The sequence below is a fragment of the Pezoporus flaviventris genome, unplaced genomic scaffold (genome assembly GCF_033815535.1).
Source record: "Pezoporus flaviventris isolate CSIRO_AGI_PZ_B2104156 unplaced genomic scaffold, CSIRO_AGI_Pfla_v1 ptg000035l, whole genome shotgun sequence".
Classification (NCBI taxonomy): Eukaryota; Metazoa; Chordata; class Aves; order Psittaciformes; family Psittacidae; genus Pezoporus; species Pezoporus flaviventris.
This window is the reverse complement of record NW_026892583.1, coordinates 13064257-13086015: the sequence shown is the minus strand read 5'-3', so window position 1 is coordinate 13086015 and position 21759 is coordinate 13064257. Positions and strand designations below refer to the sequence as shown.

Below are 21759 nucleotides of genomic sequence, written 5' to 3'. Positions count from 1 at the left end.
AACCCTGAAGATGTGGACTGCCGTTGTATTCTTCCTGCTGATCTCTTTCTGTATATGCGAGCACAGGTTTTCTGTCCTGAAAGGGAGAGGAGTCCATGTAGTGCGAATAAACATGCTTACAACTGAAAAGGAGTGCAGGCAGGCTTGTCAAAGCCTGGGTGCTTCAGGTGAAGGTCTTGTCCCTTAGCTGAAATTTCAGCTGTGTTTTCTGTTCCTTAAAGGTCTCCTCTGCTTCCCTGACAACTGTCATTCTTAATTTCAGTTGTTTACAGGCATTTACAGTTACGGCGGCTCTGTGCAGTCCAGTGGTGCTAAATAACTGATTAAACTGAATCCAGAACAACTATTTCCCAGGGCCCTTCTACCTTCTGTAAGAAACAGCATGCATGTGTTCTTGGTGAGCACTGGCAGCTTGCAAACAGTGTTAGGTCACTTGACTTGAAAATGATTTTTCCATGTTGCCAGATGTTTGCAAGTGAACAGTGCTCTTGTAGATGGCTGCACTGGGATGAGTAGTCTGTGCTCACTGGTATTTATGTGTGGTTTTTCTACCTCAGAAGAAACCAATCGTATCCTGCAATGAAGGGTTAAACAAGTTTTGCAGAATGAGAGCCTTCTGCTTTCTTCTTCTGGTGTCTTTAAAAAGCATTAAACTTCTAAATGAGTTTTTCAGAATTGTCCTTATGAAGGCCCTGATCTTATCTAGCCACACTTGAAAGCTTGTGGCACCTACAAACAATTGGTGATAATGTGGTGAAGATGAGACCTTGATTCAGGTGGATGAATGTCTGGCAATCGGATTGATAGGAATATCATAAAGATGCCTTTTTCTAAAGCCCAGTGGTTTCAAACCTTTATTTTAAACATGAGACTTCCCTTCGTGGTGGAAAGAAAGCACCTTTGTAAACTGTTTTATTTAGGAGGTAAAAGATGAGTGGGTTTGTCTCCCAGGCACCAGAGCTGTGAAAACTCCTGCTTTTTAAGGTGGTAAACCATAGAAAGATGACACATTCACACCGACTTTGCTGACACTTAGGGTATGTAGCACTGCATGTTTGTCTGTTCCACCTGAGAATCTCTAAACACTGCCCATGTAATTTTAACTTCCTGATATTTTGATAAGGGTAGAAAAGTTGCTATCAGCTGCCTCATCCTGGGGATGTGAGGAATTTAGTCCATGGTCAGGGCTGGGAGATGATCTGAGTGCGTGCTTCATCCTGTGACTGACTTCAACCACGTTTTTTTTTATGCCCTTCACCTTGTTCTCTCCTGCTCTGTTTTGTACAGAGCAAGTCCAGTTGAGTGTTGCCTTTATTGGGCAGAAGGGGTGGACCCTCTGGAATTAGGTGACCCTTTCCACCCTCAGGATGGACACAAAACTAAACCAAGGTTTTATGTTCTGTATTAAACCCACTGAAGCAGTTTATTGCTAGTTGTTACTTGATGGCCCATCTGCTGCACTGCCTGGTGTCAAGGGAAATGGAAAATATGCAAGCTCTTCATATCAGTGTATTAGCCATGTGCATAGAAAGAAGGACCTGAAATGTCTTTAAGAAAAAAAAAAACAAACCAAAAAACAACTTCAGGTTTTAAGATCAGCATTACTGCTCTTGTTCTCCATTCCCACCTTCCCCTATTTATTTTTGTGCTTTCTTTCATTACAAATGTGAGGCCTGAGGCTTAGGTGTCAGAATAGTTATACCTATGTAACTGTCAGTAAAGGAGCAGTGGTTGTTATTTTTTAAGGTAGTGTAGTGTTAACTTACAGGCCAAGGTTGCATGGGGAGGCGTCTCACGGCTACGTTGCTTGGAGAAGTGGAAAAATAACATTCCTGGCTGGTTAGGCTCTATTCTGCAGATGTTATGACAGCAAGGGTACAAATCACATCACTAACTTGGAGTAGTGTAACTGTCACAAGAAGAACTTTTGCTAGTATATTCACGTCTCAGATATGCTCTGCAGAAAAGGGAATGTTTGCTGGTCTAGCTATTCCAGCATTGCCTTCAAGCACCCACAGCATCAGCCAGGGTACGTAGTTAGCAAACTAACATATCACAAAACAGAACCCTAACCATTCTGTGATTGTATCAGTATCATGAAACAGTTTGACACTTCAATTGCATGCTAATAAAAGCAGCAAAACTCCCTAGGGCTGACAACATGGGTAGTAGATTTAACCTCCATTTGTTGTCTAGTGCAATGGGTTCAAGTCTCCAGATACTGCTAGGGCAAGCATCTTAGCAAAGATCTGGCAATCCAGGATTCCCAGGTGCTTCATGAATGTTGGAAGGTAAGACCATGCTCTTGCATTTGCATCCTCAGCCATATTCAGAGCTCTCTCAAGTTTCTTCTATGGCAGCCAGTCCAGAGCTGAAGGGGAAAATCCTGGTCATCTGAGCAATCTGGCTCTGAGAACATACTTTTGGGCTATCCTGCATACTCTGGGAAAAATAAAGGAAAAATATGACATGGCTGCAAGAGCAAATATTCCTGCTCACTAATTCCACAGTGCAGCTGCTTACCTGGTGTCCTGGGTTCAGCAGTAGCAGTCATGTTTTTTCCTTTGTGTTAACTGGTGCAGTGCTGTGTTTTGACTTCTAGTTTGAGAACAGTGTTGGTGAAGCCGATGTTGTCGCTTGTTGCTAAGTGATGTTTACCCTGACCAAGGGCTCTGTGAGACTCAGGCTCTGCCAGGGAGGAGGGGAAGCTGTGAGGAAGCAGAGACGGGGCGCCTGACCCGGGCTAGCCGGGGAGGTATTCCATACCACAGCACGTCATGCCCGGGGTGGGGGGTAACTGGGAGTTACCCGGAAGGACAGGGGCTTCCGGGTGGAACTCGTTTTCTTGGCCGGTGGTATCGTATTCTCTTCCCTTGTTATTTTCCCTTATCATTGTTTTAGCTGATAGTAGCGGTGGTGATTTGTTGCTGGACTGTTCTTGTCTCAACCCGTAGGAGTTGCACTCTCTCGATCCTCCTCCCCGTTCCTCCGGGAGCGGGGAAGGGGAGAGCCCCGGTGCAGGGAGGGGGGGGAGACGAACACGGACCTTGATTGTTGTCAGCTCGGCACCACTCACTGGGAGTGAGTGAACAAGTTACCTGACTGGGTTTAAACCACGACAGTTCTTTTTTGGCGCCCAACGTGGGGCACGAGGGGTTGAGATAAGAACAGATCTGACTGGATTGATAGTCACTCGTCACAATGCTGATTTATTGGCTCTCAAGGTTTTTCCTCTTCATCTCACAGTTTCAGTATACCATATCTTACGTCCATCCGGTATTGGCTGTATTAGTGTTTTTCAAGTGTGGGGCTTGGGCTAAGGTTTTTATCCCATTGTACTTTATGGTAATGACTTGTAATACTATAGAATCATTGATCATGAAACTGATCTGGTTTATGTTCCCAGTGTGGTCGCCACCTTTATACTTTGGGAGGTATATGATGGAGGTGCTTAGCAATTACACATCTTTTTTCTCCTTCTCAGGTGCTCAACCTGTGAAGGAGACATCCTTTTACCCTCCTAGTCGTCCCCCCAGACCATTTACATTTGAGAGTTTTGAATTTTTTGAATGGCCTTTTAATGCTGTTGAGACTTGTTTGCTGATGGTGATGGGAATCACCATGCTAACACGCATACAGAGTGTGTTTTGCCCACTACTGATTTCAAGAGTTAAGCAGATTCAGGTTTGGGTCTTGTCTGGGGTCAAAAGACGATGTAGGAGGACCGAGAGATTTTCCCAGAGGCTGGACAGCCATGAGTGGCAGGGTTTGTGGGATAGTATGGGCAAGTATCTAGGTCAGTGGGCCCCTCCAGTATTTTGGAATTTCACTACCGAACAACTGCAAAATCCAGAAGAATTAGTAAAACACTTAAATGAGGTGTGTGGTCATTCTGGCCATACCAGAGATGGACAAATCACGGCAACGTGCTGGGGCTTGGCCTATGCTTACAGGGCCTTGTTCAACACTATCCAGCACCTTCAAAAGGAAAAGAATATCGGCGGATTTGAGGGCAAAGCGACAGTCGCTACTCAAACTTTGGCTGCAATGAACTGCGCAGCTACCCCAGTGGCAAGTACAGCAGCTGCTCAAACTTCAACTGCAATAGACAGCGCGGTTACCCCAGCTCCAAACACGGTAGCTACACCACCCCCAGCAACAAGTACAGTCGCTACTCAAACCACGACACTTGCAAAGCTCTATCTTGGTTTAGCATCTGAAACCTCACCGGGGTGTCTTGTACTTACTATTATGTGGGATGGATACACATTTTATCCCATCTTTTTACCTGTTTATGATCTGTCACGTTTTGTTCTGCAGAAGCTTTTATTTCCTCTTTAAGGACACAGGAAAGATGTTGCTTCTCTACCAGTTCTGAATTAATCTAATTCTACCAATATCAGTTGCCCCTGTACGCAAGAGAACAAGCAAAAAGGAGGCAAAAAGGGTGAAGCGAGATGAAGAACCAATGAATTCACCACCCGGTCCAGAATCTGATCAGGAGTCATCATCACATGACGAAGAAGAAGAAGAAGAGGTAACTTCTCGACCTCGAACCTCAACCGAGCTGCGGAATATGCGAAAAGATTTTACCCGTCAACCAGGGGAGCACATCATCACCTGGTTACTCCGATGCTGGGACAATGGGGCCGATGGTCACGAACTAGAAGGTACAGAAGCCAAGCAGCTGGGATCACTTGCTAGAGAAGGGGGAATTGACAAAGCAATTGCAAGAGAGAAAAAGTCCCTCAGCCTTTGGAGGCGGCTCTTGGCAGCTGTGAAAGAAAGGTTTCCGTACAAGGACGATGTTACGAGTCGTTCGGCCAAGTGGACTACTATAGACAAAGGCATCCAGTCTCTGAGGGAATCGGCCATCGTAGAGATGATCTATCACATCAAGCCGAATAACGGGGATACACCTATAGATCCAGATGAAGTTGAATGTACACGACCCATGTGGCGAAAACTTACACGGAATGCACCGTCATCATATGCCCATTCATTGGCAACAGTGACCTGGAATGACATAGTACCACTAACAGTGGATGAAATGGTTCATAAACTCCGAGAGTTCGAAGACAATCTCACTCCTTCCATCATCTCAGCTGTGAAAAAACTGTCCCAGGACCTCGACAAATTGAGGGACGATGTATCTGATTTATCCAGCTCCTCACGTGTACCAACACACGTCTCAGCTATTAACAAAAGACGTCCTATTATTCAAGAGAGGAGATACAGAAGGTATACGCCACGGGGTACCCTATGGTTTTACCTGCTGGATCACGGAGAAGACATGACAAAGTGGGATGGAAAACCTACTTCAGCTTTGGAGGAACGGGTGAGTGAACTGAAGAGGGGAGCAAGGGCCAAGACTGATCGTCCCATGAGAGCTACGGCTTCAGTCTCTGGTGAGCAGTTTCCCAGATGGAGTGGAAGAGCTGATTTTACTCCAGCTCCTGTGATAATGAAGAATAATCCCTTTCAACACGACTTAAGTGTCCAGTGCTGTGACGACCATTAGAGGGGCCCTGCCTCCAGCCAGGTGGAGGTAGGGGACAATCGGATTTACTGGACTGTGTGGATCAGATGGCCTGGCACATCAGTCCCACAGAAGTATAAGGCTCTAGTAGATACCGGTGCACAGTGTACCCTGATGCCATCAAGCTGTCAAGGGGTGGAACCCATCTATATTTCTGGAGTAACAGGAGGATCCCAAGAGTTGACTGTGCTGGAGGCTGAAATCAGCCTGACTGGGAGGGAGTGGCAAAAGCACCCTATTGTGACTGGTCCAGAGGCTCCATGCATCCTCGGCATAGACTACCTCAAGAGAGGGTACTTCAAAGACCCAAAAGGGTACCGGTGGGCTTTTGGTATTGCTGCTTTGGAGACTGAGGAAATTGAGCAGCTGTCCACCTTGCCTGGTCTCTCAGAAGATCCCTCTGCTGTGGGGTTGCTGAAAGTTGAAGAACAACAAGTGCCAATTGCGACCACAAAAGTGCACCGGCGGCAATATCGCACCAACCGAGACTCCCTGATTCCCATCCATCAGCTGATCCGTAGACTGGAGAGTCAGGGGGTGATCAGCAGGACCCGCTCACCCTTCAATAGCCCCATATGGCCAGTGCGAAAGTCTAATGGAGAATGGAGACTAACAGTAGACTATCGTGGCCTGAATGAAGTCACACCACCATTGAGTGCTGCCGTACCGGACATGCTAGAACTTCAGTATGAACTAGAGTCAAAGGCAGCCAAGTGGTATACCACGATTGATATTGCCAATGCATTTTTCTCCATTCCTTTGGCAGCAGAGTGCAGGCCACAGTTTGCTTTTACTTGGAGGGGTGTCCAGTTCACTTGGAACCGACTGCCCCAGGGGTGGAAACACAGCCCTACCATTTGCCATGGACTGATGCAGACTGCACTGGAACAGGGGCAAGCTCCAGAACACCTGCAATACATTGATGACATTATTGTGTGGGGCGATACAGTGGAAGAAGTCTTTGAGAAAGGGAGGAAAATAATCCAAATCCTGCTGAAAGCTAGTTTTGCCATAAAACGGAGTAAGGTCAAGGGACCTGCACAGGAGATTCAATTTTGGGGCATAAAATGGCAAGATGGACATAGACAGATCCCCACAGATGTGATCAACAAGATAACAGCAATGTCTCCACCAACTAATAAGAAAGAAACGCAAGCTTTCTTGGGTGCAGTGGGGTTCTGGAGAATGCACATCCCAAATTACAGTTCGATTGTAAGCCCTCTCTATCATGTGACCCGGAAGAAGAATGATTTTAAATGGGGCCCTGAGCAGCAACAAGCCTTTGAGCAAATTAAACGTGAGATAGTTCATGCAGTAGCCCTTGGACCAGTCCGGACCGGGCCAGATGTAAAAAATGTGCTGTACACTGCAGCTGGGGAGAACGGTCCTACCTGGAGCCTCTGGCAGAAAGCTCCAGGGGAGACTCGAGGTCGACCCCTCAGCTTTTGGAGTCGGGGATACAAAGGATCTGAGGCCAGCTATACCCCAACTGAGAAAGAGATACTGGCAGCGTATGAAGGGGTTCGAGCTGCTTCGGAAGTGATTGGCACTGAAGCACAGCTCCTCCTGGCGCCCCGGCTGCCCGTGCTGGGCTGGATGTTCAAAGGCAGGGTCTCCTCTACACATCATGCAACTGATGCTACATGGAGTAAATGGGCTGCACTAATTACACAACGAACTCGAATAGGAAATCCCAGTCGTCCAGGCATTCTAGAAGTCATCATGGACTGGCTAGAGGGCAAAGATTTCGGAATGTCACCAGAGGAGGAGGTGGTGCGTGCTGAAGAGGCCCCACCATATAATAAACTGTCAGAAAGTGAAAAGCAGTATGCCTTCTTTACTGATGGCTCTTGCCGTATTGTGGGAAAGCATCGGAGACGGAAGGCAGCTGTATGGAGTCCTGGACGACAAGTTGCAGAAACTGCTGAAGGAGAGGGTGAATCGAGTCAATTTGCCGAGGTGAAAGCCATCCAGCTGGCCCTGGACATTGCTGAACGAGAAAAGTGGCCAGTACTTTATCTCTATACTGACTCATGGATGGTGGCAAATGCCCTGTGGGGGTGGTTGCAGCAATGGAAGCAGAGCAACTGGCAACGCAGAGGTAAACCCATCTGGGCTGCTGCACTGTGGAAAGATATTGCTGCCCGGGTGCAGAACCTGGTGGTGAAGGTACGTCATGTAGATGCCCATGTACCCAAGAGTCGGGCCACTGAGGAACACCAGAGCAACCAACAAGTGGATAAAGTGGCTAGATTGAAGTGGCTCAGATGGACTTAGATTGGCAACATAAAGGTGAATTATTTTTGGCCCGGTGGGCCCATGACACTTCAGGCCATCAGGGCAGAGATGCAACATATAGACGGGCCCGTGACCGAGGGGTGGACTTAACAATGGACACTATTGCCCAGGTTATTCATGAGTGTGAAACATGTGCTGCAATTAAACAAGCCAAGCGGTTAAAGCCTCTTTGGTATGGAGGACGATGGTTGAAGTATAAATATGGGGAGGCCTGGCAGATTGACTATATCACACTGCCACCAACCCGCCAAGGCAAGCGCCATGTGCTTACCATGGTGGAAGCAACCACCGGGTGGCTGGAAACATACGCTGTGCCCCATGCCACTGCCCAGAACACTATCCTGGGCCTTGAGAAACAGATTTTGTGGCGACACGGCACCCCAGAGAGAATTGAGTCAGACAATGGGACTCATTTCCGGAATAACCTTATAGACACTTGGGCCAAAGAGCTTGGCATTGAGTGGGTATATCACATCCCCTACCATGCACCAGCCTCTGGGAAAATCAAACGGTACAATGGGCTGTTAAAAACTACACTGAGAGCGATGGGTGGGGGAACTTTCAAGCATTGGGATACACATTTACCAAAGGCCACCTGGTTGGTCAACACCAGAGGATCTGCCAACAGGGCTGGCCCAGCCCAGTCAGAACTTTTACATATTGTAGAGGGGGACAAAGTTCCCGTGGTGCATATGAAGAATTTGCTGGGGAAGACAGTCTGGGTTATTCCTGCTTCAGGTCAAAGCAAACCCACTCGTGGGATTGCTTTTGCTCAGGGACCTGGATATACTTGGTGGGTAATGCGGGAAGATGGGGAAGTCCGATGTATACCTCAAGGGGATTTGATTTTAGGGGAAAACAGCCAGTGAACTCAATTGTATGCAGTTGCCTGCTGTGTAATGCTTTTATAGCCCATCAACTAGATGTCTCCAGGTCACCAGCGACTGGCCCTGACTTCCCTCCAGCCATCATCCCAACAGAGAATGAACTTGGAACATCATGGACCGAATGGACTCGGCAGCATTATAGGGATTGGTCCATGCACTAAGAAAATTATTTTTTTCCTCTTGGTCTTTATGTATATGGATGTATATATGTGGGAGAGCGATGGTGTATTGAAAATGTGGGATCTGAGCACGACGTGAATGGTATGGAATAAGGGGTGGATAATGTCCTGGGTTCAGCAGTAGCAGTCATGTTTTTTCCTTTGTGTTAACTGGTGCAGTGCTGTGTTTTGACTTCTAGTTTGAGAACAGTGTTGGTGAAGCCGATGTTGTCGGTTGTTGCTAAGTGATGTTTACCCTGACCAAGGACTCTGTGAGGCTCATGCTCTGCCAGGGAGGAGGGGAAGCTGTGAGGAAGCAGAGACGGGGCGCCTGACCCGGGCTAGCCGGGGAGGTATTCCATACCACAGCACGTCATGCCCGGGGTGGGGGGTAACTGGGAGTTACCCGGAAGGACAGGAGCTTCCGGGTGGAACTCGTTTTCTTGGCCGGTGGTATCGTATTCTCTTCCCTTGTTATTTTCCCTTATCATTGTTTTAGCTGATAGTAGCAGTGGTGATTTGTTGCTGGACTGTTCTTGTCTCAACCCGTAGGAGTTGCACTCTCTCGATCCTCCTCCCCGTTCCTCCGGGAGCGGGGAAGGGGAGAGCCCCGGTGCAGGGGGGGGAAGACGGACACGGACCTTGATTGTTGTCAGCTCGGCACCACTCACTGGGAGTGAGTGAACAAGTTACCTGACTGGGTTTAAACCACGACACCTGGCTTGTTTGCCTATGTGTATCTGCAGTTTCTTTCCAGTAGCAGCAGGCTTAAGCATGAAGTAAACCAGTTTTAGGGAAAACCTTGGCATCTGCCTACATAGTTTCCTTTCAGAATAGCTCTGAAGAACATTTGTTGTCCTTCCACATTTTTTTTTTTTTTTTTTTTTCCTTCTGTCTCCTAATTAGAAGTAAGCAAAAAGGAGCCACTGGGTGGCATGTGTCTTGCAGTGTACATGTCGGCTGGAGCTTCAGTCTGGAGTTGCATGAGAGAGTATTAATCAGTACAGCTCAGTAGAGGTCTCTGGTTCTCCTGGGGAGCAACAGGGAAGTCATGAGCAGCTGGATACCATCCTGAAGGCATCAGAAACCAGGGTGTTTTAATGATGCTGACCACATTTGTCTCTTGATCTTTCTGAACTGACTGACTTAGACAAGTAGCCAGTGCAAGAGAGGCTGGTGGCTTTTTGTTTTCCCCTTCCCAAGAAATGGGAAATGGCATGATTTACAGTAGTAGATGGCCTGCATTTCTCCACTAGTGTGGCTTGTCAGGTGAGGGACAGGAGGTGGGATTTGGAATTGGGGCACATCCAAATGTGCTTTCATTTCTGAGGAGTGGGTTTTAATTTCTTGAAATGTAATTGGTTCAGCAAATGAAGAGTAAATTTCTGTGGAACTCCAAGCACTGAGATGAGAGCCCTCTCCCATGGGTGATGAGTGGCTTCTCAGTTACAGCTCACTTCCCCTCACCCTACCCCCCTATTCAGACATGTGGATTAATGCTAGCATTTAGATGGGTCCAAACTGTACAGCACTCTCTTTGTCATTGTCTGGGTGAGTAAATTGCTGTTGTTAGGAGATGTTGATACCAAAAGACAAGCAGGTAGGTAGGCTGCAGCAGCTATATTGATTGAACTAATCTTCCAGTTGTTTTCACTAAGGCTGTTAGGATCCCTTAAGGCCTGACCTTCCAGCTATTGTGGTTGGGGTTTAGTTTTGTTTTTAATTCTTTAATTACAGACCTGAAGCAGTGCATTCAGTATACAGTGTGTAGTGACCCAACTGGTTAGATTCTTTAACTGGCAGTGTTCAAGGCCAGGTTGGACAGAGCCTTGGACAACCTGATCTAGTGGGAGGTGTCCCTGCCCATGGCAGAGGGGTTGGAACTCGATCTTAAGGTCCTTTCCAACCCAAACCATTCTGTGATAACATGACTTTATTTTCTCTGTTGTTTTCAGGTAACCATCACTGTAATTGGTTTGTGCCCTACCAAAATTATTGCATCCTCTTCCGCTGTCACCAGCTGAGTGTGTGCCACAATGCTGGGGAACGAGACATCAAAGATCTGCTTGGAGGTAATTCCATGCTTCAGGCTCCTGCTAAATCCAGGATCCTTGTCCTTTTGCTTTAAATGCCTGTGTTTACACATTGACTGGCTTTTCGCAGAGAGAAATGGGTTGCGAGATGCCTTGCGGGACGATTCTGTAGGTGAACTTAGTCCACTGGAAAAACTGTTTCTTCAGCCTTGTGAGGACTCTGGCACTTACAGGTACATGATCTGTCTTTGAGTAACAGTTTGTCACCATATTGAGCACATCATTCATTCAAGCTGTTTGCACTCCACGCACCCTCCTTTGGAACATAAAGGCATAACAGATGTATTTACATTTTTTTAAGAGAAAGGAAAAATGCTTTGGCATTGCTTTTCCAGAGATTGCAGGATTTTGCGCCAGAGGCAGCAGGCTGTTTCTATAATGGGAGCAGCCTTAGTAGCAATTGCTCATGGTGACTTTACAGTGCCAGGGTCTTCAATTTTAATTAAGTGACACAACAACAAAATGGAGCTTGTTGAAAACTGGGGAATCAATTTTCTACAGTATGTTTCAAGAGTTTGCTGTACCCAAGTTTTTTGTTGATTTTTGGTTGGTTGGTTGGTTTTGTTGTTGTGGTTTTGTTTTTGGTTTGGGTTTGTTTTTTTTTTTTTTTTTTTAGAAAAAAGAAGTTTGTCCATGGTTCTTTTGGCTTGGCAAAGTTTTCTTTGCAGTATAGCTACAGACCTTTGATAAGCAAAGGTCTTTGATGGGATTTAGGTCTCTATAAATCTAGGTCACTAATTGTGAAGGAGATTCTTCTGAAGTATGAAAGTGTAAGCGGAAATTTCCACTCAGTTTTGAGAGATGGAAATTATGAATCTAAGCATGAAGGCTTTGTTGATGCTGTGTAACTTTGAAAGTGTGAGAGCTTCTTCTCAGGAGCTGGCACTTGTAACGCTACTCCTGTTGATAATGTGCTTCTACATTGCAACTCTGCACTTCCTTACTCCCCTTTTGTGGAGATAATTCCTTGGTTGGGCAAATGCCAGTGGTCTGAGGCAAATACAAATGACAAACAACATCTTCCCCTTCCCCCCCCCCCAAAAAAAAAAAAAAAATTGCTGACTTTAGGACTGATTTATTTCAGTTGTACTACATGTGCTGCAGAATGTGTTCTGGTTTGCATGTTGGGGTTTGAAGTCAGATTTGATCTTGAGAGTTTTAGTCTTACGACACTCATTGTTTTTGTCTTTTTGAAGGAATCCTGTTTCACCACCAAAGCTATCCACAGAAAAAGAGGAGGATGCTGAATGCACAAGTTGACCAAAACAATGTGGAAAACCTGTCCTTACCTGTTCAAACTCACAAGATTCATCTGAGGGATTTTCTTGGGGCTGACAGTGGAAATGTAACAACAAATGCAACAGAAACAATTGCAAGCAATACTAACACTGCTGCCACAGCCGTAACAACAACTGCAAGAGAAACAATTGCAAGCAATGCTACCACCACCATAGCAACCACCACCGCTGTCACAGACATAACAAAAGATGTTATAAATGCAACTGTCCTCACTTCAGCTTATGAAACAACTGCTGAAGCCTCAAATGCCCGTGAAGTTTCTGGTCATCTTTCTACAGCTATGTCATCCATTCCCTCTTTTCCCACGTCTGGTAACATCTCTGCTTCCACATCCAGCCATGTCACCAAGCGTGTGGCCACCACTGAAAAATCAGGAAATAGTAGCTCTGTCTCAGGGTTGTCCCCCACTTCTGCTCTTCTCACTGTCACTTCAGGTACTCCAGTGAGTCAGACAGAGCAGTTTAATCCAGCCATCACCACCACCAGCACTCCCTGCTCTAGTAGCCCCACCACTACTGAAGCTGGCCTGAAGACACTGACCACAACACTGGCCACCTCCATCCCACCAGCTGTAGGAACATCTGCCACTACTTCCACTCATGCCATGAAAATTACACCCTTGGAGAGTTCTCACTCTGTGAATCCACTCCCTGTTACATTGCCAAATCTAGATTCAGAAGCACGTATAGCCACAACATCCTTGAGTAAATCGACTTCTCATATGGGCTCTACAAGAAGTGCCACAGTTTTAATTACTGCCCATATAGCAGAAACTGTGCCTGGGCATGGGATAGAGTCAACAGCTCACATTTTTTCAACAGCCATCGTTCCAGCAGGTGCACCCAAAGCAACAGTTTCGGGCCTTGCAGAAACTCAGGACATAGACAATGAGTATCTTCTCATTGCAGCAGAGCCCCTGACTCAGTACTTGGTGGATAAAAGTTTGCTTCTTGCAGTGCTTTTAGTTGGTATGGTGTTTTTCATAACTGTTATAGTTCTTTTCCTTATGCAGGCCTATGAGAGCTACAAGAAGAAGGATTACACGCAGGTGGATTACCTGATCAATGGAATGTATGTGGACTCTCAGATGTGAAAGGGTGGGGATAAAACAGTGGGCAGAGAGATGGAAAGGAGACTGAAGGCCTGCCTGACTTATTTTTCTTTCCTGTTTGCCTATAACACAAACTGAAAGCGCTTCCAAATTTACTTGTGCAATTGAGGAGAAATGCCATGTACTGTATTAAGAAAAATGTTATTTTTTATTCAGCTGTGCCACAGGTTGCTGTAAAAATAATTTTAAAAAGAAGTATTCATTTTTAAAACTTCCATAATGCACAGTAGCTTTGGCTGTTATTTCTCATTGCAAACCAAACCTGACAAGGGGTAAAAGCCATCATGCTTGGAACATGCTGTGGTACTTTCTCAACTTTTTACAGTGCAAGTTGCTTGTGTTTCATTTGTTTCACATGGGCTCTTCTGAAAATGTTTTGTGAAGTGCCCTGAAATCTCAAGATGAGAAGTGGGGAGTATTGCTGCAACAGGTAACTTCTAATCCAAGGTGTGTCATGTTTCAGTATGCCTCTTGCTTGTAAAGAGGTCTGTTTACAAGGCATTGTGAACTGCGTTTACTGCTAACCCAAGATATCTTTTAGCCATGGAGCAGATTATTGTGCCTCTGCACTTAAATTATATTATTTTTGTATTCACTTAATAAATGGGGCCCTGGAAGAGCATATCTTATTGCATTTCTGTTTTCGTTCCTGTCACTGACAGTTCAGAAGCAGGCAAGTGGCTTTGAGGGCAGATTAGCTCTACTTCTATGTTTCAGGTGTGGGAGCTTTGAAGGCCTCACTGGATGTATGGACATGTCAGAGAAGATGCTGATCCTCTTCCAGGGTACTGCTTCTGTAATATCAGAGCAGCATGCTTCCAGTCTCCCGGGTATGCAGGCCCATTTACTGCTTATTGTCTTTCACATGTAGAGCATCAGGCTCTGTTCAGGTTTTTGTTCTGCATTCAGGACCAGCTCCTAGTTGCTAGTAGTTTGGAAACCTTATTGCACATGGTGTTGCAGCTCACCTGCTAAGATCTGCATCTGAGAGTGTGAGTAGAAACAATTAATTTTCAGGAAGTATTTTTCAGTGATTAATGCGTCTTATTTGAATGACACATACATACCAATAGCAAAATGCTAGATCAATGGAACGTATGTGGACTCTGAGTGGAGTGTATTATTTTTTTACCAGACTGATATCTTGCCTCTCACTTTGAATTACTTTACTCTTCTTTAATTCTGCTTGCATGTTATCTTGAGGCTGATAATAGGCAAACCTCAGAATTTGAGCTGTTGGATTTTGGTTTGGTTATTTATCCAAATTCTTTGGCTGTTTAGAATTTGGAGGGAGTCATTACCGTGGAAGAGGCTACTTTGTATTGTATAAGAAACTTCTTATTCATCATTCTCGTGGTTTAAACCCAGCCAGACAGCTTGTTCACTCACTCCCAGTGAGTGGTGCTGTGCTGGAAGCAGTCGAGGACTGTGTCCCTTTCCCCGCTGCCAGAGGGATGGGGAGGAGAATCGAAAGAATGCAACTCCCACGGGTTGAGACAAGAACAGTCCAGCAACCGATGTACAACACAAATCACCACTGCTACCACCAATGACAACAATGATAAGAGAAAATAACAAGGGAAGAGAATACGATACCACCTGCCAAAAAACGAGTCTGACCCAGAAGACCCCGTGTCCTTTCGGGTAACTCCCAGTTACCACCCCACCCTGGGACATGACGTGCTGTGGTATGGAATACCTCTTTGGCTAGCCTGGATCAGGTGTCCTGTCTCTGCTTCCTCCCGGCTTCCCCTCCTCCCTGGCAGAGCATGAGCCTCACAAGTCAGGGTAAACATTACTTAGTGACAACTCAAAACATTGGTGTTATCAGCACTGTTCCCACGCTGAAAGTCAAAACACAGCGCTGCACCAGCTACCAAGAAGGAGAAAAATCGACTGCTACTGCTAAACCCAGGACAGTATCCACCCCTTATTCCATACCATTCACTTCATGCTCAGATCCCACATACACACACAGACCAAGAGAAAGAGATCATTTTTTTAGTGCATGGACCAATTCCTATAATGCTGCCGATTCAATTCCGTCCATTGTGTCAGGTTCCATCTCTTGTAAGAGTCTTTCAGGGCAGGAGAGGCTGTGTGCAGTATTGGATCGTTGCCTGCTGCTACCGGTCGTTCCTTTACTGCGGAACTCGTCTGGTTCTATCAAAGTTTATCCTCTGTTGGGATGATGGTAGGAGGGAAGTCAGGGCTAGTCGCTGATGCCCTGAAGACATCTAGTTGATGGGCTACAAAAGTATTACATAGCAGGCAACTGCATACAATTAAGTTCATTGGCTGTTTCCCCCTAAAATCAAATCCCCTTGAGGTATACATCAAGAGTTCCCCGTCGTCCTGCATTACCCACCAAGTATATCCAGGTCCCTGAGCAAAAGCAATCCCACGAGTGGATTTGCTTTGACCTGAAGCAGGAGTAACCCAGACTGTCTTCCCCAGCAAATTCGCCATATGCACCACAGGAACCTTGTCCCCCTCTCCAATATGTAAAAGTTCCGACTGGGCTGGTCTAGCCCTGTTGGCAGATCCTCTGGTGTTGACCAACCAGGTGGCCTTTGGTAAGTGTGTATCCCAATGCTTGAAAGTTCCCCCACCCATTGCTCTCAGTGTAGTTTTTAACAGCCCATTGTACCTTTCAATTTTCCCAGAGGCTGTGAGAGACTGTGTCAAATGCTTTGCTGAAGTCAAGGTAGACCACATCCACTGCTCTGCCATCATCCATCCACCGTGTTATTTCCTCATAAAAGGCTAAGAGATTGGTCAAACATGATTTCCCCTTGGTGAAGCCATGTTGACTGCCCCTCATAACCCTCTTATCCTTGATATGCCTTAAGATGGCACCAAGGATAAGGTGTTCCATCACTTTCCCAGGGATGGAGGTGAGGCTGACCGGTCTATAGTTACCCGGGTCCTCATTCTTGCCCTTTTTGAAGACCGGAGTGACATTTGCTTTCCTCCAGTCCTCCAGGCACCTCTCCCGTTTCCCAAGACTTGGTAAAGATCATGGAGAGTGGTCTAGCAATGACTTTCGCCAGTTCCCTCAGCACCCGCGGGTGCATCCCATCTGGACCCATGGATTTACGGATGTCCAGATTGCTCAACTGGTCTCTAACCCATTCCTCATCGACTAAGGCAAACCGCTCCGTTGACCTGACTTCATCTAAGGTCTCAGGGGTACAGGGCTCTTCAGGACTGCCTACAGCAGAGTAGACAGAGACAAAGAAGGCATTCAGTAACTCTGCCATCTCTGTATCTTCTGTCACCAGGGCACCCATCCCGTTCATCAGTGGGCCTACATTGCCTCTGGTGTTAGTTTTGTCTGCCATGTATTTGAAAAAGCTCTTTTTGCTGTCCTTGACCCTTCCCGCCAGGTTTAAGTCTAAGGAGGCCTTAGTCATCCTAGCTGCCTTCCTACATCCTCTAGCAGCAGCCTTATATTCCTCCCAAGTGGCCAGCCCCTCCTTCCATGACCTGTAAACTCTCCTCTTCCACTTGAGCATACCCAGCAATTCCCTATTTAGCCACGCAGGTCTCCTGGCCCTCTTCCTTGACTTCCTACGTGTCGGGATGCTCCGATCTTGAGCTCGGAAAAAGCAATCCTTGAATGTCAACCAACTATCTTGGGTCCCTTTACCTTCAAGCAGCCTTGCCCATGGGATTTCCCCTAGCAATTGCTTGAAAAGGCCAAAGTTTGCCCTGCTAAAGTCCAGGGTTGCAATTCTACTTGCTATTCTACTGGTCCTACCACACAAGATCCTGAATTCCACCATCTCGTGGTTGCTGCAGAGGGCCCTCTGTTCCTCTCAGAAGGGAATCCCCTACTACAATGACCCTTCTTTCTTTCTTAACAGAGGCAGTCTTGAGGTGCAAAGTCGACCGCCTTTTCCTATGTGGCCTTGTGGGCTGGCCTTGCCCCACATTCTCACCTACATCTCCTTCAAGATCCAGGGCCTCAAACCTATTACGGAGGGACACCTGGGGAAGCAGGGCAGGAAGGGGGGAGGGTTTCCCACAACGCCGAAGTGGAACTCGCTTCCAACCCTCGTCGTCTTTTTGGTCCCCTGCCTCTGTGCAACAGCTACAGGGCAGGGGCTGTCTCGGGCCATCCCCCTCTGTGTGAGAAGGCAGGGGGTCCTTCCCCTTTTGGGGAGTATCTCCCTGGAACCGTTCCGACTGGCACGCCAGGGAGTTACTCCACCAGTCGATCTCCCTTTCACATTCCCTGATGGTCCTCAGCGCCTCAACCTCCTCCTTAAGTTTTGCCACCAGGCTAAGCAGATCTTCTACCTGCTCACACCTCACGCAGGTGGAATGCTGTCCTCCCTCCTCCGGCAGCAGCAGGCTCTGGCACTCCCTGCACCCAGAGACCTGAACAGCCACGGTTTGGGACGGGGTCTCTGTCTGAGTTGCTGCAGTCACCTTACTGCAAGCTCTCTTTCTGGAGGCGACCATATTGGTCCGCAGTCTGGGACACCAGCAACAGGGTCAGCAACACGACCTGCTTGCTCCTCCCTGCGCCTGGTGGTGTCGCTGCCCTCTCAGAGGCTCTTCCAAGGCAAGGGGCAGCGGAGTGGTCACCGTCACTGTGGGAACGCCCCCCGGCACGTCAGCCGCGCTCTCGCAAGGGCTGCTGGGGCTTCGGGGATCGGGAGATGTCGGGAATCACGATGTCTCTGCGCTATCCCCTCTGATTTTCCTAATCTCCGGTGACCCTCGTGGTCGCTGAAGCCTGCCGGCTGCGGCTCTAGCTAGGCTAGCTCCGATCAGCTGACTGAATCTTATTACAGTGCTTTTTATAAAAGCGGGGAATTGAGCCTGAGACTCTAAAGCAGCTAGCAGGTCTAGTGGCTGAAGGGAAGGCTAAGGGATTTTTTGTAGATCCTAATACAGTTTTTGAGGAGAGTGAGTGGCGAAAGTTTGGTGATGAGCTATTTGACTCAATGCTAAATGATGATAAAACGGCAAAGAAACTCGGTAAACCACAGAGAGAAGTAATGAACTGTATAAAAAGATACAAGGCAGAAAAGAAAACTGCCGTGGTAGCAACGAAGAAACTTGGAACAGACGTCCCCGGTCGGTTGAAACCAGGGGAAGATTACAACTCGTTTCCCCCAACTCGCGGGAGCACAGGGTTTCCCCCTCCCCCCTTCCTTTTCTCCCCCTCCATCAGAAGGTGCCGCGGAGGAGGTGTAACCCCCTGCTCCCCCACCACCCCAGTTCCGAAAGTAGGGACTTTGAAAAGGACAGAGAAAGTATATTGGAAGGTATGCACATGATAAATGTCGAGGAATCCGAAAGAAAGAGGGCGGTGCCTCGGCGCCAGATCGATTGCGGTGCCATTTTGAAGCACGCAGTAGAAAATAGGGATCATGCGCTAGCGGGAGATTTAAAGGAACTGCGAGCCTCTCCAACCCACTATGCCCTAGAGTGGAAATTTTTAACTCAGTTACGGAGAAGCCAGGTCTGCAGATGGCTACATACCGAACGGGAGACATCTGATAAGAAAGACACAGCTGCGAGCAACGGAGACCCTGAGTTCGGCTCAGGATCAGCCCCCGAATCCCCTGAATCCGAGCCAGATTTATATCCTCTGCTTCCAGACTCTGACTCTTCATCTTCCTGGTCGGTCTGCTCAGACTCACTGGCCCTGGAGACGCTCAGCTGTAACAATGGGTAACCAAGGATGTGATCATTACTGGGGAATTTTCTGCAATGGGCATCTTTGCATATCCTGTATTTACTACACAGCAGGGGGCTAAAGAGTGGGAAGCTCTTGATCTCAAAATAGTTAAAGAGGCCTGACAAACAGTGACCACGTATGCGTTAAAATCCTCTTACACTCAAGCTGTATATGTTATGATTTTTTCTTGCAATTGACAGGGGGAGCCCATACAGTTTCTCTGTGATACTCATGTACTAGAAGTTGGTAAATATAAGTATGTCCAGGTTTCTATCAACCCTTGGAGACCTCTGTAGATACTGCTGGCCACTTCTTCCAGCACAGGCTGGCCACCTCTGTCGGAATGAGTGTGCATTTTGGTCAGTATAAAAGCCCAAGCCTCATACGATGTGGGGGAGGCAGAGCCTCTGCGGGGACACCCGCTAAGGTTGAGCCTGCCACCTCGCACTGCAATGATGCCTCTCGGAGCTGGTTTGCTGTTAGTCTCCACAGGGTCCTTGTGCCATGTTCTGTACGTGGAACTGTAGTGGGAGTAATGATTGTCTGGATTTTGTGCTTCAAATATTGTGTGGTGTGCTTGTGGGATCCCAGACGCGTGTGTTTGTATGTGTGTGCTGAGGGCAGACGGTGTTCTGTGTATTTTTCTTGTTATTGGGTTCATGTAAAAGCTTTCAACGGGTAGCTGTTTAACAGTTCGGGCATGAAAGGGTTAACATAAAGGTGTGGTTGCCGGTGGGTATTTATGGTTGCTGCTGAAGCAGGCAGGCCGCTATTGTTGCTGCCCAGCAGGATGGCTTTTGCAAATAAAAAAGGGGGGGGGGGGGGGGGGAGAGAGAGAGAGAGTAATGATGCTGCATTTAACCTGTCTACTTCTCAAGAACTGAAGAACTGATAACCTGTGGGAGGGGGTATATTTGTGTCCTCCTGCCTACAGGTCCATGGCGACTGCCTGCAAAGTTTGTCAAGCCCTGCCATGAGCTGGACAGACGAATGGAAAAACCTGATGCCTCAGCTAAAGGAGCTGACCGTGAATACCCCAAGCAGAATGAGATAGAGGAAGAGAAAGAACGATTAACTGCAAAACATCACTTGGGGACAACTGAAAAGTAACATCCTGAATATGTGTGCTTGTAAAGTAGCTATTATTAGAGGTTGTGATTTTGTGTATAAAACCACCTGTATTTACTAGCTAGTTGCTAATAAGAAACTGCACCTTGCATTGTATAGATTTGTCACTTGTAAAAGAGATGTTAGAGTGTGGAAATTTGCAGTAGCTGCTAGAAAATGCTAAGGCAAAAGCTAGAAAGATTTTAATACAATGGTAGTCTTATAAAGCAGGTGATAGAACAAATTAAGAGGGTGGGAGAATTCCACTGGTAAGAAATTTCTTTGGCTAGTCCCTCACTGCCATCAGCATCTTCAACATGCTGCTGCACCCTGTAATAGTTACTCTGCTAATGTAAATTTGTGTGTGCCTTGCTGTAGTAGCAACTTGTTACTGGAGAAAACAAAAGGGGGGAGATGTGGAGACAGTGTTCTCATGGGAGAATGCATAATTGGTACATAAACTTTGAATAGTCCTGAAAGGTACAGCAAGGCCATGAGAGGCCCGAAGAAGCTTAAGCAAGCAAGATAAGAGGCTGGAATTCACCAAGTTAATGAGAACTGTGGACTGTTGGCAAGCTTTCAAGGTTGAGTTCTCACACCTGTGTTTAACCAATTATATGTTAGTCATTAAGGGTCTTCCAAAACATGTATCCAATCATAATATGCCAAATCACTGTAAGTGCTTCAGCCGGGGCCTTGGCTCAACTAAGCAGACTGAGTTGCTAAGCAGACAAATACTACATCGAAGGCAATTTCTGATTTGTTGTTTAAATGTTGACTCTCTAAGACATGCAACACTGCAGAACCTTTTGTTGTTGGAACAGGGACATGGCTGTGAAGAGTTTGATGGAATGTGTTGTATAAATCTTTCTGGTCATTTTAATTCGATACATGCACAGCTGAAAACCCTGGCTCAGCTTACCCAGCAATAGTAAATGAGCAATATCCTAGGAATAACTAGATGGTTGTCTTCACGGGGCGTTACAGGTTGAGTTAAACACTGCTGTTTGAAGTACTGCACTTATGTATCATTGTTAGGTTAATCATTGTAGCTATTAGACTTGCTTATAGTTGTGTGATAAAACAGGTGAACAGAATAACCCACAATGCCATGCTCGCACAAAGAAAAAGGGGGGAATTGTTGCAGAATGACTCTAAGAGCAGGGCCATGGAGCCCTGGAGGACTGTGCGAGCAAGGCGGGGGGGGGGCCCCCACAGGTAACCGGAAACCGGACATGGGAGGAGAATGTGGAGGAAGCTGTGTGGGGCTAACCAATACTGGTGTGCCTAGGAGGAGTGGCTGAATACCACTCCTATATATATGTGAACTGCGTCACAAATAAAGTAGAAGTTTGCTTATCACCCATATTGGGTTGGCCTGTCTGCTTCTCCTCGCCGCTTACACCCCCGGGCATGACGTGCTGTGGTATGGAATACCTCTTTGGCTAGCCTGGGTCAGGTGTCCTGTCTCTGCTTCCTCCCGGCTTCCCCTCCTCCCTGGCAGAGCATGAGCCTCACAAAGTCCTTGGTCAGAGTAAACATTACTTAGTGACAACGGAAAACATCGGT

General features: G+C 46.9%; 1 pseudogene; it reads left to right on the top strand.

Annotated features, from left to right (window-relative positions):
• LOC133273925 (uncharacterized protein C11orf24-like) lies at positions 1-14014 on the top strand (annotated as a pseudogene).
• The last annotated feature ends 7745 nt before the right edge of the window (positions 14015-21759 follow it).